The 23,643-nt window shown below is 47.0% G+C and overlaps 1 pseudogene; it reads right to left on the bottom strand.

The window, feature by feature from the left end:
- The window catches only part of LOC147111591 (uncharacterized), a 57,520-nt pseudogene that overhangs the window by 153 nt on the left and 33,724 nt on the right, over positions 1–23,643 (bottom strand).

Raw genomic sequence — 23,643 nt, forward strand, 5'->3', positions numbered from 1 at the left:
TTCTGGGTTATATTGGTCTAGATTTGTGTTTGCCCGAGGATGGAAATAAGGCTGTCTGGGGGAGGGGAGGCAAAGGCATTGGAGTTGGTTGATGTCCTCACTGGATTCACTTCACACTGGTAGTGTGCCCTTAGGGAGGGAGGCAAAAATTGGGGAAGAAGTCCCCAAGGAATGAATCTCGCCTCTTTCCTTCGGATTCCTTTGCTTTTTGATGTGTCTATATTGTTGATTGTGTGTGTTTATTTTATCTGTATATTTTAGTACTGCAGGAGTGAATGTTGGCAGCACTGAAAGCAAGCAAATATGTTGCCTATATTTAAAAAGGATAACCAAGCTGACTCATCTGAGACAGCTAACTACAAGCCCAATCGTCTACTACCAATAACAGGCAGGAAATTGGAAGATATTCTATGGATTAGACAGTGTTTGACGTGAAAGGCTGTTAATTAACTAAAAGATACTGGAATCCAGGTTTGAACATGGGACTGGATAAGAAATTGATTTAAAAAGTAGGACGCACGGATTACTTGTGAGTGTAATATTATCTTGCGAGGAAGTGTTTAATAAAGCCCCATAGGAGTCTGTGCTTGCAACCATATTCTTTCTAATGTGTATAACTGACCTGATACTGAAGCTAAATGTAAGCTAACCAAGTTACTAACATAGACAGTGCAGAAAAGATTCAAGAAGAATTTACATTGGGCATAATTGGGCACACCAATGGCGAATTAAAGTATTACACAGTAGTCAAAAAAGTTTGCATCAATAATATACAAAAAGTGGAATTAAAAAAGCAGACAAAGACTTCGAAAGGGACTTGCAAGTGATAGCAAATTCATCATTTTCAATATCCGGATACCATGGTGAAGTCATTAATAGAGTAAATAGAATGCCTGGATGTATAGTCAGAACAACAGAGTAGAAGATGTGTTCAAATCACATTTGGAATATTGCCTGAGAGTTTCCTCTGTGGTGGCAATGCCACTGGAGGTGTGGTGGGTGGAACTTCCTCCTGCCCAACTGTTATGCTACTGACTCTTGCGAATTTCCTGTAGTTAGCCTAATTCGCATTTTTTCAGGCAGCTCTTAGTAGTCCTCCTGCCTGCACCAGCAAGCCTGCCTCAAGGGGTAGAAAATAGCTTTGGGTACTGGCTGCAGTGAAGTGGATTCAGCTGCCTGGGCAGCAGTAACAAGGACAGGACTCTATTGTGCTTAAAATGTAACAATCACAGGTGGAAGGAGTAATATGGTCTTTTATACAGAAGCAACAGGAAAAGTTCTCCATGGAAATATGAATATCATTCCAAATTTTGAGGAAACCTAAAATGAGGGAGTTGTTTCTTTATTTGTGAGATTCCCAGTTGATTTAATATTCAATAAACATATTAAAGAAATGGAATTTCCCAGGTAGCCTTGGTGCTACTTTATTGTTGCAGTATGTAATTACTCAGAAGCTGTGTCACAAAAGTAAAATTAAGCCTCTTCTAAATTTTTCATTTCAGTTTTTTTTCTTAATAAATCTGAATGCTCAATTAATTTTGGACCAAAGAAGAGCATCTTGCACGGGCTTATCTCGTTAATGAAATGAACAGCTTATGTTCTTAATTTATCTTAGGATAGCTCCTTGTTTTTGGAAGTGCTTTTGTGTCTCAGAGCAACAAGATGTTCTGGAAATGTTCGAATTCTACCACACCGATGATGCATTTTACAAAGGATAAGATTGTAATTGTATAAGTAATGTCAAGCTTCTATCAATTTAAATGACGTATAAAGTCTCAGTACTGGTCTACAGAGCTTGTTACTGTCGATGGTATTGTCATCCTTCTCCTCTGTTAGATACCCTGCAAGTATTTCGAGAGACTGGTCCTGGCTCACATCAAAGCCAGTGTTCCCGCCTCACTTGACCAACACCAGTTTGCCTATCGTGCAAACAGATCAACGGAGGATGCAATCACAACTGCTCTACACTCTGCACTGAATCACTTAGATGGTAAAGAGACCTACATCAGAATGCTGTTCATAGACTACAGCTCAGCATTCAACACTATCGTCCCCAACAAGCTGGCCACCAAACTCCACACTCTTGGCCTGAACACTTCCCTCTGCAACTGGACCCTGGACTTCCTAACAAACAGACCCCAGTCTGTCAAATTAGGTAACCACACCTCCCCCCCCGACCCTGAACACGGGGGCCCCACAAGGATGTGTGCTGAGCCCCCTCCTCTACTCCCTCTTCACCCACGACTGTGTGGCTGTTCATGGTTCCAACACCATCGTCAAGTTTGCGGATGATACCACGGTAGTAGGCCAGATCACCAACACGATGAGTCAGCCTACAGGGAGGAGGTCCAGCATCTCGTGAAGTGGTGCGCCGATAACAACCTGGCCCTTAACATCAAGAAAACCAAAGAGATCATTGTGGACTTCAGGAAGTCTAAAGGCGGAAGTCACACCCCCATCCACATCCATGGGGCTGTGGTGGAAAGGGTGGACAGCTTTAAGTTCCTCAGAGTCCACATCACGGAAGACCTCTCCTGGTCCCTCAATACCTCCTCTCTGGTGAAGAAGGCCCAGCAGCGCCTATATTTCCTAAGGAGGCTGAAGGGATGTAACCTGTCACCCCTGATCCTCTCTAACTTTTACCGCTGCACAATAGAGAGCATCCTGACGAACTGTATCACAGTATGGTATGGCAGCTGTAGCTACTATGACCGGAAAGCCCTGCAGCGGGTAGTCAAAACTGCCCAACACATTACCGGCACCCGGCTACCGACCATAGAGCACATATACCAGAAACGCTGTTTACGGAGGTCACGGACCATCATCAAAGACCCTACCCACCCCAGCCACAGTCTGTTCGCCCTCCTGCCATCTGGGAGACGCTACAGATGCATTCGCACCCGAACGACCAGATTTAGGAACAGCTTCTTTCCCAGGGCTGTCATCCTACTGAACTCCACAAATAAACTCTAAAGCCTGCACATCTGCCAATGCACTTTATTATGGTTATGTTTGTGTTAATGTATTACAAGCCAAATGAATGTTGAATGTTTAAATGTCTTAATCTAAATGTACACTCTCGGGAGCCGCAAGCCTACATTTCATTGTACTGCACTTGTGCACTAACAATGACAATAAAGTTGATTATTATTATTATTATTATTATTAGATTTCCCAGTCCAGGGTGAAGATTAGTGATCTGTTCACAGGCACATGCCAGTGCTGCTCTGTGGCCAGAGCAAGGTGCATAAGACACTTCTCTTTTGGTTTTCCAACTCTCCCTTTGGGAAACAGCTCTCCCAGACTATCAGCTGGCACCAGAAACTCACTGTGTGGGTAGTTATGAGTGAGACCTCAAATCTTTGTATTCCAAGATATATGCCAGTTGATGCTCTATTCCAAAGGATGTTCTCTATATATTGTATCTTAAATTGTTCTAGCAATAGCTATATTTAGTAGGCCTTTTAAATTACTTCAGTCATTGCATACACTTCCTTCCAACAAATCACTTTACCACAACCTTTAAAAATTGGTTTCTTCAGTACAACCATAATATTAGAAAACACTTTTGCAATCATTCTGCAACTAGATGGATTTCAAAATACCTCGGGCTGGATTTTGTCAATGGGGGCGCGTTGGGGGCGGGACTGCTGGTTTTCGGGTTTCAGTCCTGCCCCCAACAATGACTGGCCAACCCACGCTATTTTCCTTTGATTGACCTTGTTAAGCTCGCCCTGCGGGCTTAGCCAGCCATTTAAGGGAAAGCTGGTGACAGAGGACGTCAGCGTATGACGTTTCATCTGTCGAAAAGTTTTGACAGATGAATTGTCATCATTTTACAGCTTTGAGAAGCTGTGAAACACTGACAATCACTGTTCTAAGGTGAGCCCTTGCAAGAAGACTCATCAAAACCTCTCTCCTCAGCAGAAAGCAGATGACTGCTGCATCTGAGAATGCAGCAGCCATTCTGTCATCTCTGCCGTTGAGATGAGGAGCCTTCGGATCCCCGAGGGTTGAAGCCTGCAGGAAGAAGCAAAGGTAAGTAAACTTTTTCTAACGCTTTACACTCACCTCTCATACTTACCTCTCCACACTTGCACCCATCACTCACCTCTACAGCAGACTTTTTGACCCCTCTCGCCCCCGCAGACCCACTGCTCACCTCGCTAACCCTGGCGAGATTCGCAGCCATCGGGAAGCCCGCACTTGCAGGGGGAAAATGGGGAAAATCCTCAAAACTGCCTGTTAACTACCTGTTAACAGGCAGTTAATTAGCTCTAATCCCCTTCCCGAGGAGACGGGTCCCTGCGCAAGTCGGGGACCCGCTTCCCAGGAAGATGGCACGGAGGCGGGTTGGGAGCGGGGTCGGTACCCGTTCCCAGTTTCTGCCATTTTCCCGGCAGTCCCGCCTCCATAGGGCTGGGAAAATTCCCCCCTTGAGTGTCTTGGGCAAGACTCAGGAAATTAAGAGAGAACTGTTTGTGAGTCAGATCTTTTGACAGTTTCAATACAACTCACATAAGGCAGCACAAAAGCTATTATCACACAGATTGTAAAACATAAAGTCCCATCCAGAATGACAGGAAGGATTGCAGTGAGGACTGCACGGATTGAGCCCAGATTAGTTGACCAGCAGGGATCTGACTAAATCTATGCTATTTGTAGCTTTATGAATAAGTGTTGATGATACTCTATTATAGGACAAGCTACCCATCATATTAATCTATATTTTACTTTTTTATTCCAGCTAGAAATTACAGCTTTTGTTACCTTGAAGGTTTTCAACCTATAGACAAAGAGTTAGTTAAATAACATTTATTTTTAGTCATATTTGTTCTCCTCATGGATTGCAGTTCCACAGGGGATGGTCAACTTCTGATTGTTTTGCCATACTTCACAAGCGAGCCTAGATAGTGACTGTTGGCATACTGTTTGACCACTGGGGCTTTACAGCCAGGCGCAATCCTGTCCTCAAGCAAAAATCTAGACATACATATTTTCTGCAGAGATCATGCAGAGAGACCACCACTGGGAATCCTGGTTGATTCTTCCTTCCCTAGTCCAGAAATGCTGAGGCCAATTTCCACACCTGTATTACCGCCTAGCTAAGATCAGCTAACTCACCACAGGCCTAGAATTGGAGCTGGGATTTTTTTAGTCTGTAAGGGGGATCCAGATCTCCCCATGCCATATGCCAACACCACTTCAGATCTCATTTCATGTGCCAATACCAGTTTTATAGTACAGGCAGAAGGCACCAATACCAGCCACTGGGCATGTTTGAGAGCAACTCAAGATGACTCACCCTCTGATTTTTTTCATCCTCTTCATAAGGAAGTCCATGCCTCTGTGACTGCACTTGTCCTCCCCAATGGACTGACCAAACAGAACAATTCGATCATGTACTAGTATTTGACATTGAAATTTGGGTACCTACACACTGGCACTGTGCAGCTTCTCCTGTAACAGAGCAGGGGAGTAGGACTAATTGGATAGCTTTTTCAAAGTGTTGGCACAGGCATGATGGTTTGAATGGCATCCTTCTGATTCTATGATACCAGCTTCTTTAAAAGACACAACACATCAAACTTGATTTTAGAATTTCCCACAAGATTGATTGCTAATATACTCCAAAGTTCAAACATTTAGGGCTAGATTTTCAGTGTAGACAGTTTTGGGGCGCTAACCTTAGCGCCCGCCCGAAGTTAGCGCCCGCCCCAAAGTAGCGCCCCGTTGCCGGAAATTCAGTGGCTTCGCCCTAAGAGGTTGGTGGAGCGCTAAAAGAGGCGTTCCACTACTATCTTTAGGCGCTAAGCCGGCGGTGCAGAGCGCAGCGCCCGACAGACACTCTGGTGCCAGTGAGCTCTTAAAGGGGAAGGGTGCATGTGTTTTTTTCGGAGGTGGTGGTGGTGGTGGTGGTGGTGGTGGTAAACATAAATACACCGTTCACAACAACACACTGGATCCTTCCACACAACACATGCAGACTGCCGTTTATAGTGCAGGAGGAGTGCCCTTTAATTTGCGCTCCCCAGGGTGTGTTGCGTTCCATTTTACAAACGCTCTGGACGCCAGCCGCAGAATGGGGCGGTCCGACTGAAGTTTGGATTCGGGGCGGTCAAAGGGCGTTGCACGAGGATGTGACGTCATTTTCTGCGCACGCATCCGGGCGGCCGCTAAACTTTGCGCCGGCGCTAACGGGCAACTTAATTTGGGGCGGGGCGCAAACTGCGCTGCGCCCGGGCGCTACACGAATAGCGCCCGAAAATCACTTCTCTTAAGGCGCTAACTGCTGGCACAAGCAACTGAAAATCTAGCCCATACAATTTGACATTGTGCAACAGATGTACAGTGTACAGTTTTGTAGAAAAGGACATTGTGCATTACCTCTTTATTTCAAAGGTGAAAAGTGATTCTCAATACTGATTACTGTAAGTGGAGAGCATTGTGAGTCAGTTGATGGGGAGGAGTGATGTAAGTGAGAACATCTGTTATCTACAATAACAGCTGGCATGAAAATTGCACAATTGCTTCTTAAACAAGAATGTTCTTGTAATTTTACTCTCATCACAAATCAAATTGCATGTCAATAAAAAAAGAGACACACTAAAACAAAAAGGTTTCAGAAACAGGAAGCTATTAAAATTAATATCTTCGAAATTGAATTGTCTGCACAGCATTCAACTGTCGTCAGGAGGTTGGAGGACTGAGACTCTTCCTTTCAGAAATGATAAAGCCAAACAGTAACTTGGTAGATCAGTTGTTTAAACACTCAAACCAGTAGGTCATGTGCCCACACCCCAAAGACAGCCATCACTAAATTGATAAAACATACATATAAAAGTAAACAGTATCTGCTGATGCACAGAATGGTCTCACAGAGTCAGTCAGAAACAGAGTGCAGCATAAACAGAGTGGAAAAAGTCTGGAATTTGGTGAGAGTGTGAATTTGGTGCAGAGGGGAGAAGGAGGTGCTGCTTTTTGCTTCCAATACTTGTAGTGGTTCATCATACAGGTAAATATTTAATTTAATCTACCTCTAACTTAAACTAGATCAAGTAATTAGTTTAAAACTATAAGCTAAATTGATTAAATACATAGGCCACGAAATTCGGTACTGACCCACGGAGCCACTGCCATGCCCCAGGGCGGCACTTCAAGATTCCTAGCCATCTGTTGGAGGACAGATTGCTGAACTGCTGTGAAACCCCACAAGCTCCTATCCACACTCGTATACCCAGCCATGATGGCAGCAGTCTGAGCTTGCATGGCAGCAAGCTGGGCCTGCATGACAGAGGTCTGAGCTTCCACTGCAGCATTCAGATGTTGGGTCGCTTCCACTTGTGCTGCAATGGAAGCTGTGACATCGCTCATCACACCCAGCATCATGGCTGGGTCTATAATTGCGCTAATGGAGTTGCCCATCACTTCCATCCTGGAAATCATGGACTCCAAGCTCCGCACAAAGCCCCATGCGGTGTTAGAGCCAGACCCCTCCATGCTCCTTGACACTGACGAGGCTCTCTGGCAGGCCTGCCATTGCACCTAGCATTTCAGTGTGCATGCCCATCACCCTTCTTCTGAAGGCCACCCCATCAAAGTCCTCATCTGAGTTCTCTGCAGCAGAACTCATGTTGACCTCACCCTCTGGGGAGCTGGCCCCTGCGCCACTCTTTCCCGCTGGCGTGGCTGCAGCCCACTCATGCCTGGTGACTCACCACATGCAGATCCCGCCTCGACACTGCCCTCTAAAGTGCGCACAGTGCCATTTTCTGAGCTGGAGCTTGGGAGTGTCAGATCGAGTGAGGGTGTCTCTTCTCCATCACTCTCCTCCTCTACTTCATCCTGCATCAGCTGGGCTGGTGACAGTTCTTGGGTATCTGAAAGGAGAAAGGCACAAGGGTCGGGTTGCAGGGAAAAGCAAGGTGTGCATGCTTACACCATCAGCAGTTTGTAAGTGAGAAGAGGTTGTGGGAAGAGGGGGATGTGAGAATGAGGATTAGGTATGAGCATACCATCATCATCAATGCTTTCAGCCTCGCCAATCGCCATGGCCTCAGTGACGGCCCCTCCAATTAACTCCAGAATTGTCTCCTCCAACTGGGTCAGGTTCTGCAGCTGTGCTTGCGCTGGTTGTGAGCCACCTTGGCCTGCAAGAGAAAGGGAAGTGTGCCAGTGAGTGTGGTGCAATGTGTTTGGGTGATATGCCTGTCAGGGTGGAATAGCTGGCATTGCGTGCAAGGTGTGAGATGTGGGTGTGAGGCTTGCAACAGTGGTAAGTGTGTGAGGGTAAAGTGAAGCTATGATTGTGAGGAATGAGTCGCGATTGCTAGAGATTATTGGTAGGTGAGTGATGGGGGTGTAGTGCATTGAGCAATGTGAGGCTAATGGTGCAGTTGGTGGGATATGGCATTTGAAGATGCATTCACTCCCCTTGACCACTTGTGTGAGGTCATTAAACTTCTTCCGGCACTGGATCCATGTTCTGGGGAAAAGACTGGTGGCACTGATGGCTTCAGCCATCTTCTCCCACTGCCTTCGAACAGTGTGTCTGGAAGGCCTCCTGGCCCCCTGCGGGTAGAGAACCTGTCTTCTCCTATAGACCCCTGCACCAAGGCCTCCTGTGCTACATCAGGGAACCAAGGTGCCTTTTCTCTGCCCTGTTCAGACATTGCTAAGTTCCCATTCCATTCAGAATGAGGTACTTCTTTCACAAAGCACCTCCCCTTTAAGAAGCACAGACAGTGTTTCACTCTGCAGGCAACCTTTAAATACAGAGCAGACTTCCCATGCTAGTGGTCCCCCTGTTGAGCGCTGAGCCAACCAGCAGCATGTTTAGCGCTGGGCTCAGCGCTGCAATTATGTTAATGATCAGGCAACATGAATTATGTGTGCTGCCTGCACTACTTTCAATGGGCACGGGCACATTGCGCATCGCGATCCCCCTGCCCGTTTTCGGGCCATATCCAATTTAACCCCTGTAAATTTTAATTAAATAAATAAATAAAACAAGGTTAGATAGGGATGGCAGTGCAGGAGGTGTGGTGCAATTGCAGCATGTAAGTGTTTGTGGAGAGCATCGCGATCTTGGACAATTACTGCATCTGCAGTAAGTGCCTGCATCTTGAGGAACTTTAGCTCAGGGTTGTTGAGCTGGAGTCCGAGGTGCAGACATTGCAGGGCATCAGGGAGGGGGGAAGAGTTACCTGGACACTTTGATCCAGGAGGCAGTCACACCTCTTAGGTTAGGTTGTGGTACAGGTCTGGTTAGTGGTCAAGGACAAGAGGGTGTGACTGCGAGTCAGGCAGGTAAGGGGACCCCAGGTGCCATGCTGGAGGAGCCTCAGCCATTGCTCTTAATCAACAGAAATAAGGTTCTTGCTGCCTGTGTGAATGATGGCAAAGTCTGCAGGGTGGGTGAGCAAGCTGACCACGGCACCGTGGTACAGGAGGCTATTCAAGTGAGCTAGTGAACAGGAGTGTTGTAGTGGTAGGGGACAGTAAAGTCAGGGGAATAGATACTGTTCTCTGCAGCCGTGACCAGGAGTTCCGAAGGCTGTGTTGCCTGCCCGGTGCCAGGGTTAAGGATGACATCTCGCAGCTGGAGAAGAACTTGAAGTGCGAGGGGGCAGATCCAGTTGTTCTGGTCCACATAGGAACTAATGACACAGGTAGAACTGGAAGGAGGTTCTGCTGAGAGAGTTTGAGGAGCTCGGGTCGAAATTAAAGCGAAGAGCCTCACAGGTAATAATCTCTGGAATGTTACCTGAACCACTCACAAATTGGCATAGGAACAAACAGATTAGAAGGGTAAATGTGTGGCTGAAAGAGTGGCGTGGGAGGTAGGGGGACTGGAGCCAGTATTGGGGAAAGAGGAAGCTGTTCTGTTGGGGCAGGCTCCACTTAAACTGGGCTGAGACCAGTGTCCTAGCGAATCAAATAATTAGGGTGGTAGATAGAGCATTAATCTAATGGGTGGGAGGATTCAGGAAAGAGTAAATTCAAAAGCAGTAAGAGAAATGTCAAGGCTGTAGAGCAGAATAGCGAAAATAAGCAGAGTGGGTCAGGAAGGGACAGAGCGCTTAACAAAGGTAATAGGACATTAGTGACTAAGGTGACATCAGGGGAAAATAGAAAAAAGTTAAAGCTAAACGCACTATATCTGAATGCACAAAGCTTTCACAACAAAATAGATGAGTTAATAGCACAGGTAGAAATAAATGGGTTTGATCTAATAGCCATTACAGAGACGTGGTTGCAGAGGGACCAAGGCTGAGAACTAAATATTCCAGGATACTTGACTTTTCGAAGAGACGGGCAAAATGGAAAAGGAGTGGGGTAGCCTGGATAATAAATGATAGGATAAAGACAGTAGAGACCAAAGATCTTGGTTCGGAAAGTCAAGATGTAGAATCACTTTGGGTGGAGCTAAAAAAAAAAAGCAAGGGACAGAAAACTCTGGTGGGAGTAGTTTATAGGCCCCCTAACAGTAGTTGTAGGGTCGGGCACAGTATAAATCAGGAAATTAGAGGTAGTTGTAACAAGGGTAATAATGTAATCACGTGGGACTTTAATTTAGACTGGGAAAACCAAATTTGCAGTAATACTGCTGAGGACGAGTTCATAGAAGGCATTCAAGATAGTTTTCTAGATCAGTATGTCGAGGAACCAACTAGGGAACAGGCTATTAATTAAATAACCTTGACGTAAAGGAGCCTCTGGGGTGCAGTGATCGTAATATGATAGAATTTTATATTGAATTTGAGAGTGATTTATTTAAGTCAGAAACAAGGGTCTTAAATCTGAACAAAGTAAACTACATAGGTATAAGGGGCGTGTTGGCTAAGGTACATTGGGAAACTAGATTAAAAGATATGATGGTACCTAAGCAATGGCAAACATTTAAAGAAACAATTCATAATTCACAATGCATATACATTCCCCTAAGGAATAAAAACTCTATGGGAAAATTGGTCCAACCTTGGCTAACAAGAGAAGTTAAACATAGTATTAGGTTAAAGGAGGAAATTGATAGAGAGAAAATAGAATATGAGATTAAACTAGTGAGAGACATAAAAACAGATTGTAGAAGCTTCTATAGGTATGTAAAAAGGAAGAGATTAGCGAAAGTAAACATGGGTCCCTTGCAGGCAGAGACAGGAGAAATTATGATGGGAAAGAAAGAAATGGAAGAAGACACAAAAAACATTCTGGAAATAGTGGGGAACCAAGGGTCTAGTGAGAATGAGGAACTTAAAGAAATTAGTATCAGTCAAGAAATAGTACTGGAGAAATTAATGGGACTAAAAGCCAACAAATCCCCTGGACCTGATGGCCTACATCCTAGTGTTTTAAAAGAAATGGCTACAGAGGTAGTGGATGCATTGGTTTTGCTCTTCCAGAATTCCCTAGATTTTAGAACAGTCCCCACAGATTGGAAGGTAGCAAATGTAACCCCGCTATTCAAGAAAGAAGGAAGAGAGAAAGCAGGGAACTATAGACCAGTTAGCCTAACATCAGTGGTAGGGAAAATGCTGGAACCTATTGTTAGGGCCGTGCTAACAGGGCACCTAGAAAATCATAATATGATTGGGCAGAGTAAACATGGATTTATGAAAGGGAAATTGTGTTTGACAAATCTAATAGAGTTTTTTGATATTGTAACTATAGGGTAGATAAGGGGGAACCAGTGGATGTGGTGTATTTGGATTTTCAGAAAGCATTCGATAAGGTGCTACACAAGAGGCTATTACACAAAATTAGGGCTTAAGGGAGTGTGGGTAATATATTGGCCCAGAATTTGCAGTCAGCGGAATTTTTATATTTATCAGTTCAGAAGGCATTGCCCTTTTAAGCAACCTACAAAGCATTGCCCTTTTAATAACCCACAATTCCTAGCGCAATCATAGCCTCGCTTCCAGAGGCTGTTGGAAGATGCAATGCCACTTCAGGACACCACATTCGGCACTGACCCTGGAGTAACGCCACCAGTTACTGCAAATCCCTATGGGTCTAACTTTTAGTGGAGAATTTAAGAGCATAATAACTGCGGAAGAACTAAGTTTTCATCCATTTCAATTATTTGAGTGATTATACTGATTGCCGGCTCTGTGGGGGTGGGCACAGTGCAGCCTGTGTCGGATCTGTGAATGACAGACCGCAACTTCAGGATTTACGCACTCGACTGCGCATGCGCCAAATCCCAAAGTTGCAGTCAGCTTCAAAGACGGAATGACGGTGAACGCTGCCAGTTCACCATCATCCCGACTGCAAATTCCAGACCATTAGCATGGATTGATGATTGTATAATGGACATAAAATAGAGAGTAGGAATAGATGGGTAATTTTTGGGTTGGCAGACTGTAACTAGTGGGGTACCGTAAGGATCAGTACTTGAGCCTCAGCTAATTACATTCTATATCAATGACTTAGATGAGGGGACTGGGTGTAATGCCTCCAAGTTTGCTGATGATACAAAGCTAGTTAGGAAAGTAAGTTGTGAGGAGGATGCAAAGAGGCAGCAAAGGAATATACACAGATTAACTGAGTGGGCAATAACATGGCAGATGGGCTATAATGTGGAGAAATGTGAAGTTATCCACTTTAGTAGAAAAAATAGAAAAGCAGAATATTTTTTTAAATGGTGAGAGATTGGGAAATGTTGGTATTCAGAGCCCAAGGTTGAGATAGATAGATTTTTGGACTCTAGGGGAATCAAGAGATATGGGGAATGGACAGTGCTGTGTTTGTACCGCTATACACAACAACATAACATAATAAAGCAGCAGAGACTGAGAGTAACTTCAAGTGATCTTTACTTGATAACTGGAACTTCGGCACTGACTATACAAATCGATACGCGTCTGTTATATACGCTCGCAACTAAGGATGTACATCCGCAAAACAAAGTAGTCCCTTCAATGTTGTATACATTACACTTCCTCCCCCTTTAGTTTAATAGTATATTAACGCAAAATTTCTATAATTAACATACAGAGCCTGTCTTTACAGTAACCTTTTTGTTTTCTTAAAAGTAACAAAATTCAAATTCCAACATAACATTTTATTTTGTCAACAGCCCTTTTACAAGTCAAGTCTCTGGGGAGGCCTCCTCTGCCTCTCTGGGTAACGTCTCTCCAGACTCTTTTGCTTTGGGGAATGAGACTGTACAGGTACAGGTGCATCAGGTGAGCTATCAGCTCAGGGAGAGCTCTCAGCTGTGGATGAGGCTGGTGTTGATGCTGATGAATCAGGAGTGTCTGTTTCCATGTCAGGTGAGTCTGGGCGAGGTATAGGGGTGTTTTCCACCTGAACATCCAGAATTTGGTCCACATGACATCTCAAAACGTTCTCTCCCACATCCACAGTATACATCAGTGGTCCCTCTCTTGTGGATATTGTCCCTGGTTGCCACTTTTCCGTCTGGAAATCACGAGCAAGAACTGACTGTTCCACACTGAAGCTTCTTGTTGGCTTAGCATTCAAATGTTTGAACTGTTTGTTCTCTATCACGACATACATTCGGTTTAAGAAGGTCCATGCGAGATCTCAGGTTCCTGTTCAGAAACATCATCGCTGGAGTCTGATTAGTGGCTGCGTGTACTGCGTTCCGATAAGCAAAGAGGAAATTGTCTATCTTGTGTTGCAGTGGTAGATTCTCGCTGTACATTGCTTTGATGGCCTTCTTGAAAGTCTGTACGAATCTTTCTGCCAAGCCATTTGTAGCTGGATGGTACGGGGCAGATGTGTAGTGCTTGATTCCATTTTTCCTCATGAAACCTTGGAATTTGTCAGAGACAAATTGTCGTCCATTGTCTGTGCAGATATGTTCTGGTAGGCCATTTCTAGTGAACATGGTCCTCAGAACTGAAATGGTCTTTTCAGATGTGGTTAATTTCATTTTAATGACCTCGGGCCATTTGGAATGTGCATCGACTGCAATCAAGAACATGGAGTCAATGAACGGTCCAGCAAAGTCGATGTGCACACGTTGCCATGGTGATGAGGGCCATTCCCATGGATGGAGAGGGGCTTGTGGTGGTGCGTTCTGGACCTTTTGACATCCTGAGCAGCTCTTTGTCAGGTCCTCGATCTGTTTGTCAATTCCCGGCCACTACACGTAACCACGGGCAAGGCTTTTCATCTTTATCGTACCTAAGTGTCCTTCATGCAGTTCATCTAGCACTCGATTACAAAGCTTGGGAGGAATCACAACTCGTGAGCCGCACATCAGTGTTCCCCGACACACTGATAACTGCTCCCTCCTAGCTGAGAATGCTGGAAACCATGAGTCACCATGCGCTGGCCATCCCTTCACAGTGATGTCATAACTTTTGACAAAGTAGGGTCATTGCGTGTTTCTCTTTCAATGAGGGAGTTTGTCACTGGTAGCTGCTCAACTATTGTTGTGTGAAATACTTCTGCTGAGTCAACTGTTGTAGTTCTCGCTGAGGTCGGCAGTGGTAAACGTGACAAACCATCGGCGTTGCCATGTTGCTTGGTCCCCTTGTATTCAATGTCATACAGGTGAGCCCCTAGGAAGAGTGACCATCACTGTAGCTGTTGTGCCGTCATCACTGGAACGCCCTTCCTTGGGTTGAAGATTGAAATGAGAGGCTGGTGGTCAGTTAACAGTGTAAACTGTTGACCATACAAGTAGTGGTTGAATTTCTTGACTCCCCACACAAGGCTGAGGGCCTCTCGGTCAATCTGTGCATAATTGCGTTCAGCTCTAGGCAATGATCTTGAGGTAAGGCTATTGGTCTTTCTGAGCCACCTGGGAACTTATGTGACAACACGGCACCAATGCCATGGGGTGAAGCATCACATGCCAGTCGAATAGGTAAGGATGGGTCAAAGTGAGATAGCACCTCATCTGAAGTAATGAGTCTTTTACTCTCTTGAAAAGCTTGTTCACAGCTGTCACTCCACTTCCATTGTGACCCTGTCTGTAGCAGTGCATTTAGTGGATGTAACACTGTGGATAGGTTGGGCAAGAAATTGTGATAGTAGTTCACCAGTCTAAGATATGATCTCAACTGAGACACATTTTCAGGTGTTGGTGCATTAATCACAGCTTCAATCTTGTCTGGAGACTTGTGTGAACCATCCTTGTCAATCACATGTCCACAGTATGAGATTTCCTTTTTGAAAAACTCACACTTGTCTCGGTTCGCTCAGAGCCCATACTCCCGTAACCTGATGAGCACCTGTTCAAGGTTGGAAAGGTGATCGTTGTCATTCTTGCCAGTAATGATGATGTCATCAAGATAACACTGAGTACCTGGGATCCCCTGCAGGACTTGGTCCATTGCCCTTTGCCAGATTGCAGGAGCTGATGCTATTCCGAATACCAGCCGATTGTACTGGTAAAGGCCTTTGTGCGTATTTATTGTCAGGTACTTCTTTGATGCATCATCAATTTCCATTTGGAGATAGGCCTGGGCCAAGTCAATCTTTGTGAAGCGTTCCCCTCTTGACAGGGAAGCAAAGATGTCCTCAATGCGAGGCAATGGGTACTGTACTGTGTGGAGGACTGGGTTAACAGTCACTTTAAAGTCTCCACAGATGCGCACTTTTCTTGGCTTTCCGGGTTTTGTGCTGGAGGTTTTCTTCATCACTGAAACTATAGGTGTGGCCCATTCACTCCAACCCACCTTGGACAGGACCCCTAATTGCTCCAAGTTCTCCAGCTCTGCTTCTACTGAAGGGCGAATTGCATAAGTCACTGGTCTGGCCTTGTGGAACTTTGGATTTGCATTCTCTTCAATCTTAATTTTTGCTTTCATGCCCTTAAGTGTTCCTATTCCCTTCTTGAACAGTTCCTGAGAGTCAGAGAGTATTTGTGACTGTCTCTCAGGAGTGGCGTTGCTGTCCTCCTTTGCTGACACAAACAGTGCTTGGATGGTGTGCCAATCCAACTGTATTTTCCTGAGCCATTCGCATCCCAGTAATGGTGGTCCTCCATTTTCCACTACATAGAGGTTCAATTGCAGTATTTTTTTTTCTTTGTATGTCACTGTCACTTTTATTTTACCTTTGGGGCACACTCTTTGTCCTGTGTATGCCTTTAACAGTACTTTAGTTGGCCTTAGCGGTATGTGTGAAAACAGTTGTTTGTAGTCATGTACAGAGATCACTGTTAAAGCTGAGCCTGTGTCCAACTCCATTTTCAGCCTAACTCCTGCCACTTCTGGAGTAATCCATATTATTCTGTGATCCCCTGTCTCTTTCACACTGTGTAGTTTCAGACAAGCCAAATCCTCTTCCTCTGAGTCTGTGTCACATTTTTTTTTATCTGAACTGTCTCCCGTCACGTGGTGTACCTTCTTGTATCTATCTTTGAAAGGTTTCTTGTTTTCAGTCACTTGATGTACCTTTTTGTTACTCTGTATTGTATCAGTTTTCAGCTTCTTATTTGCTTTGCAGACTCTTTCAATGTGCCCTCGTCTGCCACATTGTCTGCAGTCTTTATCTTTAAACCAACAGTCATTGTGGTCATGTGACATTTTGCCACAGCAATAGCACTTCTTTTGTTTCAGTGACATTTTATTAGTTGAATATTCCAGGGATTTTTGTTGAATTTCTAAAGTGCCACGTGTTGCTGCTTCCATTGATATTGCGATACTCAGAGCCTTCTCCAATGTGAGGTCTTTTTCAGACAGGAGCTTCTTTTGTGTGCTTTCATTTTGCATGCCTCACACAAATCTGTCCCTCAATGCGTCTGATAAGCCCACTCCAAATTGGCAATGTTCTGATAATTTGCGCAACTTTGCCAAATATTCAGAAATGCTTTCATTTTTGCTCTGGTTCCGTTTATGGAATTTAAATCTTTTGGCTATGAGCAGTGGTTTGGGGCTTAAATGGTCTTGGAGTGTGTCCACTATTTGTTTGAATGTTTTGTTTGCTGGCTTTTCAGGGCTTAGTAAACTACGTAGCAGTCCGTATGTCTTTGCGCCCATAACACTCAGCAAAACAGTGGCTTTCTTTTCTACCTCCACTCCGTTAGCCTCACAGTACAACTCCACTCTTTCAATGTAAGTTGCCCAGTCTTCAATGCTGCTATCGAATGCTGCAATAGTGCCAATCATCGCCATTTCTTTTTCCAAACCCGTTTTTCTTTCTTTACTAGTTAGCTAGCGTCATGCAAGTCCTGTGCACTTTTCACTTGACTTACGTATCCCCTGCCTAGCTTAGCAAGCGTGCTCCGTTTTCTCTACTTTCTCGCTCCTTTCTTCCAAGTTTCGGTGTCCTCTGGATGCGATGCCAGAATAGGAAGATGTAGGTTCATAATTCTCATCGCCAATTTGTTGTGTTTGTACCGCTGCACACAACTACATAAAATAATAAAGCAGCAGAGACTGAGAGTAACTTCAAGTGATCTTTACTTGTTAACTGGAACTTCGGTACTGACTATACAAATCGATACGCGTCTGTTATATACGCTCGCAACTAAGGACGTACATCCGCAAAACAAAGTAGTCCCTTCAATGTTGTATACATTACAGACAGGAAAGTGGAGTTGAGATCGAAGATTGAGATCTTATTGAATGGCGGAGCCGGCTCAAAGGACCATATGGCCTACTCCTGCTCCTAATTCTTATATTCTTATGTTCTTATATTCTCTAGAGTTTAGAAGATTGAGAAGCGATCTCATCACAGCACCAGGACATCGCTGCAGGAGATCCTCAGGAAAGTGTCGTAGGCCCAAACATCTTCGGCTGCTTCATCAATGACCTTCCCTCCACCATAAAGTCAAAAGTGGGGATGTTTGCTGATGATTGCAAGTGTTAAGTTTCATTCCCAACTCCTCAGAAAATGAAGCAGTCCATGCCTGCATGCAGCAAGTCTGGGACAACCTTCAGGCTTGGGCTGCTAAATGGCAAGTAACAATGACTATCTCCAACAAGAGAGAGTCTAATCACCGCTCCTTGGCATTCAAAGGCATTAACATCACCGAATCCCCCACCATCAACATCCTGGGGGTCACCATTGACCAGAAACTTACCCAGACCAGCCACATAAATAATGTGGTAACAAGAGCAGGTCAGAGGCTGGGTATTCTGTGGCGAGTGACTCACTTCCTGTCTCCCCAAAGTTTTTCCACCATCTACAGCATTTAAGTCAGGAGTGTGATGGAATACTCTCCACTTTCCTGGATGAGTGCAGCTCCAACAACACTCAAGAAGCTCAACACCATCCAGGACAAAGCATCCCGCTTGATTAGCAACCCATTGATATACCTATCAATTCATCCAATGAAAAGCGACGAGTTAAGAAAGTAACTATAGGTTTTTATTGGCTAAATAACAGAGCCCACCCTCGTGGGTGATCGGATACAACAAGGAGGAATGCCAGCCAGTCGACTACCTTTATACCTGGGCAGGTAGGTGGAGTCATGGGCGGAGTCAGCAGTGGTCAGCCCAGGCATAGCAGCGTGACAAGAGGTGACCTCGTATAGTGATACAACAGTGTGAACAGTGATAACCATAGAGTAACGATATAACAGTGATAACTATAGTGTAACGATAGTGAACGATAAAAGTGGTTTACCACATTCACCCCTTGTTTAGATTTGAGTCCGGCGGGGTGAAGTGTACTACCAGTTCTGGTATGTCAGTCTGTCCGGAGGCCTCGTAAGCCTTTCTGATCGTCGCAGCGGCGGTGTTGCATTATCCGGTGTTAATGCTGGTGTCTGCGTGGTCGGCGAAGGCTCGTGGGGTTCCGGCATGCCGTCTACCTGGGCTGGAATTGGGGGGGTGGTGGGGGGGGGTGAAGGTGGTGTCTCCGGAGTGCCCGAGGGTGCGAGGCCTCGTAAGGAGACTGTGTCCTCCCGCCCGTCTGGGTATGCCACATAGGCGTACTGGGGGTTGGCGTGCAGGAGGTCCACCCTCTCGACCAGGGGGTCCGTTTTATGGGCCCTCACGTGCTTTCGCAGCAAGACGGGCCCCGGAGAGGTCAGCCAGGTTGGTAGCGTGGTTCCCGTAGTCGACTTCCTGGGGAAAGCAAACATTCGTTCATGGGGGGTGGCGTTGATGGCAGTGCAAAGTAGTGACCGGGTGGAATGCAGTGCTGGCGGGAGGACTTCCTGCCAGCGGGAGGTTGGGAGGCCCTTAGACTTTAAGGCTAAGAGGACGGCCTTCCATACCGTCGCGTTCTCTCTTTCCACCTGGCCGTTCCCTCGGGGGTTGTAGCTGGTGGTCCTGCTTGCAGCAATACCTCTCGCTAGTAGGAACTGACGGAGTTCCTCGCTCATGAAGGAGGAGCCCCGGTCACTATGTATATAGTTTGGGAACCCGAACAAGGCGAAGAGGTCGTTCAGGCATTTAATGACCGTGGTACTGGTCATGTCTGGGCAGGGGAAGGCAAAGGGGAAACGGGAGTACTCATCAACAATGTTGAGGAAGTACACATTATGGTCAGAGGACGGGAGGGGCCCCTTAAAGTCGATGCTCAGGCGCTCGAAGGGGCGGGTGGCCTTGATCAGGCTTGCTCTGTCCGGCCTAAAGAAGTGCGGTTTGCACTCGGCACAGGTCTGGCAGTTCCTGGTCATGGTCCTGACCTCCTCGATGGAGTAGGGCAGGTTGCGGGCCTTAATGAAGTGGTAAAGTCTGGTGACCCCGGGGTGGCAGAGGTCATTGTGGAGGGTCTGAAGTCTATCACTTTGCGCGCTGGCGCATGTAATTCGTGACAGAGCATCGGGGGGTTCGTTCAGCTTACCTGGCCGGTACAAGATATCATAATCATAGGTGGAGAGCTCAATTCTCCACCTCAAGATCTTGTCATTCTTGATTTTGCCCCTCAGCTTGTTATTAAACATAAAAGCGACCGAACGTTGGTCGGTAAGGAGGGTAAATCGTTTGCCTGCCAGGTAGTGCCTCCAGCGTCGTACCGCCTCCACAATCGCCTGGGCCTCCTTCTCGACCGACGAGTGTCGGATCTCAGGGCCCTGTAGGGTCCTTGAGAAGAAGGCCACCGGTCTCCCCTCCTGGTTAAGGGTGGCGGCTAGGGCGAAGTCGGATGCATCGCTCTCGACTTGGAAGGGGATGGACTCATCCACTGTGTGCATTGTGGCCTTGGCAATGTCTCCCTTAATGAGGGAGAAGGCTGCGCACGCTTCCTCCGTAAGGGGGAAGGATGTGGACTTCATGAGGGGTCTGGCTTTGTCCGCATAATTGGGCACCCATTGGGCATAGTAGGCGAAGAGCCCCAGGGTTCTCTTCAGTGCCTTTGGACAGTGGGGGAGGGGTAGCTCCATGAGGGGGCGCATTCTTTCGGGGTCGGGGCCGATGACTCCGTTCTCTACTACACAGCCAAGGATGGCAAGGCGCGAGGTGTTAAACACACATTTATCCTTATTGTAGAACGTGGCGTGCAGCCCGTTCTGGTCAACCATCCGGTCCATCTCCCTTTGGAAGACCGAAACCCCGTTGGTGACGCCGAAGGGAACCCTAAGGAAGTGGTAGAGGCGGCCGTTCGCCTCGAAGGCTGTATACTGGCGGTCCTCAGGGCGGATAGGGAGTTGGTGATAGGCCGACTTAAGGTCGATGGTGGAGAATACCCGGTACTGCGCAATCTGATTGACCATATCAGATATGCGGGGAAGGGGGTATGCGTCCAGCTGGGTGTACCTGTTTATGGTCTGGCTGTAGTTGATGACCAGGCGGTTTTTATTGCCGGTCTTAACGACCACGACCTGGGCACGCCAGGGGCTGGTGCTCCCCTCGATGATGCCCTCCTTCAGGAGACGCTGCACCTCAGAGCTAATGAAAGCTCTGTCCCCGGCGCTGTACCGCCTGCTCTTGGTAGCGACGGGTTTGCAGTCGGGGGTGAGGTTAGCGAACAGGGAAGGTGGCGGGACCTTGAGGGTGGATAGGCCGCAGGTGTTTCGCGGTGGGCGGTTTAAAATCTGCTGGTTGTCGACTGTGAGTGGGGGGAGGGGTCCGCCGTATGCTAGCGTGACGCTTTGGAGGTGGGATTGGAAGTCTAGGCCTAGTAGGACGGCAGCGCATAGCTGGGGCAGGACGAGGAGTTTAAAATTTTTATACTCCGTACCCTTAACCGACAGCGTCACAACACAGTAGCCGCTGATGTCTGTGGCGTGTGACCTCGATGCCATCGAGATCCGGTTGCACGTTGGCAGGACAGGGAGGGAGTAGTGGCTCACCGTGTCTGGGTGGATGAAGCTCTCCGTGCTTCCGCTGTCGAACAGGCAGGTCGTGACGTGGCCGTTTACTTTGATGTCCATCATCGACTTGGACAGGTGATGCAGGCGGGCCTGGTCCAGTGTGACGGAGGCTAGTGTATAGCTGAGCGAGTTGTTGTAGTCTGCGGTTGAGGCGGTAGTCAGGTCTAGAGGCACGGTGGCGGTCGGGCGTGGTGGGTAAAATGGCGTCTCCCACGAGGTTGGACAAAATGGCGGAGAAGATGGCTGCCCCCATAACTCACATGAGGCACTGCTGGTGTCGGTTGCCTGTATCAAAGATGGCCGCCCCCATGACTCACATGTGGGGATGCTGGCCTCTGTTGCCTTGAAGGAAGATGGCCGCCCCCACAGCTCGCATGAGGCACTGCTGGCCTCTGATGATCCACCTCTGCAGGCCTTAGCGAAGTGGCCTTTCTTCATGCAGTTTGAGCAGGTAGAGTTCCTGGCTGGGCAGCGCGACCTTGGGTGTTTCGCCTGGTCGCAGAAGAAGCAGCCGGCGGCCCGATCGCGGGGGTCCGATGTCGGAGCCGGTACCGGGGGTGGCGGTCTCGATCGGGTCCGGGACGCCGACGCTGAGGTAGGTCCCAGGGGGGTTGCTGCGGGGGGTATCGCGGTCGGGGTCGGTCCCAAGTCCCAGGGTCGCGAGTTACAGTACCTTGAGTATGCCTCGAGGTCCCGATGGGCCACCTCTAGAGAGAGAGCGAGGGCTGCAGCTTTGTCCAGGTCGAGGTCCCTTGCTTCCAGTAGTCTTTGCCGTGAGTAGTCGGACCGCAGGCCTTTCACGAAGGCATCGCGGACATTGTCTTCAGTATTTTCTGCCGCCGTTACCGCTTTAAAGTTACAGTCTCTGCCGAGTGCTTGTAGCACCCGTAAAAATTCCTCCACGGGCTCTCCTGGCTGTTGCGGGCAGGATCTTAGGAGGTGTCTGGCATACATGGAATTTACCGGGGTTTGGTACTGTCTTTTCAGCCAGTTGATGGCGTCCTCGTATGTTTTAAGGTCCCGGATGAGTGCGAATACTTTAGGGCTCACTTGGGCGTTCAGAACTCTTAGCATGGATTTCTGAGGCACGCCGGATTCTCCCAGGTAGGCTTCGAAGCAGCTCAGCCAGTGTTCGAAGTCGAGGGCTGAGTTTGCTGCCTGTGGGTTTAGGTCCAGGTACGGTGGTCTGAGGGCTCGCAGCCAGGCCGGCTGCTGTGGCTGTTGTAGCTGGGCGTCTGGCTGGTCGCTTGGCTGGTCGTTTGGCTGGTCGTTTGACTGCTCAAGTGTCGACATTTTAAAATTTAGCCAATAAAATTGATACACCTATCAATTCATCCAATGAAAAGCGACAAGTTAAGAAAGTAACTATAGGTTTTTATTGGCTAAATAACAGAGCCCACCCTCGTGGGTGATCGGATACAACAAGGAGGAATGCCAGCCAGTCGACTACCTTTATACCTGGGCAGGTAGGTGGAGTCATGGGCGGAGTCAGCAGTGGTCAGCCCAGGTATAGCAGCGTGACAAGAGGCGACCTCGTATAGTGATACAACAGTGTGAACAGTGATAACCATAGAGTAACGATATAACAGTGATAACTATAGTGTAACGATAGTGAACGATAAAAGTGGTTTACCACACCCATCCACCACCTTAAACATTCACTCCATACACCACCGATGCACTGTGGCTGCAGTGTGTACCATCTACATGCTACACTGCAGCAACTCGCCAAGGCTTCTTCGGCAGCACCTCCCAAACACATGACCTCTACCACCTAGAAGGAAAAGGGCAGTAGGCGCATGGGAACACCATCACCTGCAAGTTCCCCTCCAAGTCACACACCATCCTGACCAACATTCCCTTTAAACTGCGCGGGCAGCTGTCTGCCAGTCAGGCACAGCCTGAGACCGGCTTTTCCAATGTTAACTTTTGTGCATGCGCGATACTGTTAATGGGCTGCACAGCCCATTGAAGGGGCTGTGCACCCAAAATAAAAATTAGGGGGAACATTGATGCTGACTTGGAAATATATTGCCAATCCTCCGTTGTCATTGGGTCAAAATCCTAGAACTCCCTACCTAACAGCACTGTGGGAGTACCTTCATCTCACGGACTGCAGCGGTTCAAGAAGGCGGCTCACCACCACCTTCTCGAGAGTAATTAGGGATGGGCAATAAATGCTGGCCTTGCCAGTAACACCCACATGCCATGAATGAATAAAAAAATATTTATTTAGTACTCCATCAACTTATCTCTCAAACACCTTAAAGCACTTTACATACAATGAAATATTTTGATGTGCAGTTACTATTGTTATGTAGACAAAAATGGCAACCATTTCATCACAGAAAGAATCCATAAACAGAAATTAGATAAATGATGTGGTAATGTGCTTTTTTTTAGTTGAGGGAGTAATATTGGCCAGGGTATTGGGAGATCTCCCTGCTCCTCTTCCA

Source organism: Somniosus microcephalus, chromosome 10 (genome assembly GCF_052327205.1).
Source record: "Somniosus microcephalus isolate GS21.2 chromosome 10, FLI_Smic_1.0, whole genome shotgun sequence".
Lineage (NCBI taxonomy): Eukaryota > Metazoa > Chordata > Chondrichthyes > Squaliformes > Somniosidae > Somniosus > Somniosus microcephalus.